The following is a 348-nucleotide window of genomic DNA, read 5'->3' as shown; positions in this document are numbered from 1 at the left end:
CATATAAAGTTTCTGGTTCAACCCATGGTCAAAGATCTCCTAGGCAAAAAGATCTTCCAAATCCTAGGCTAATACTAGTATCCTCCGAGGAACCTAAGTGGATAAAATCGTCTCCATATTCTTCTACTATTGGTTCAAGTCTAACTTTACAATCTGTTTCCCTGGCGCCTTCAAAAGGAAGGGGAGCCCCAGTTAACTTGGTGGCAGGGCTACGTGCCAACAGGGGCTTACCTGCACCCTCCGTTCCTGCAGCCGCGGCACAGCCCCGGGTCCCATCCTGCCCTCGGGCATCCTGGGGGCAGGAGCGGGCTTGCGGGGTGAGCAGCGAGAGACCGCACACCGGCCATC

This window comes from Myotis brandtii, unplaced genomic scaffold, assembly GCF_000412655.1.
Source record: "Myotis brandtii unplaced genomic scaffold, ASM41265v1 scaffold847, whole genome shotgun sequence".
In the NCBI taxonomy this organism is placed as follows: domain Eukaryota; kingdom Metazoa; phylum Chordata; class Mammalia; order Chiroptera; family Vespertilionidae; genus Myotis; species Myotis brandtii.
Note: the sequence above shows the minus strand (reverse complement) of the source record.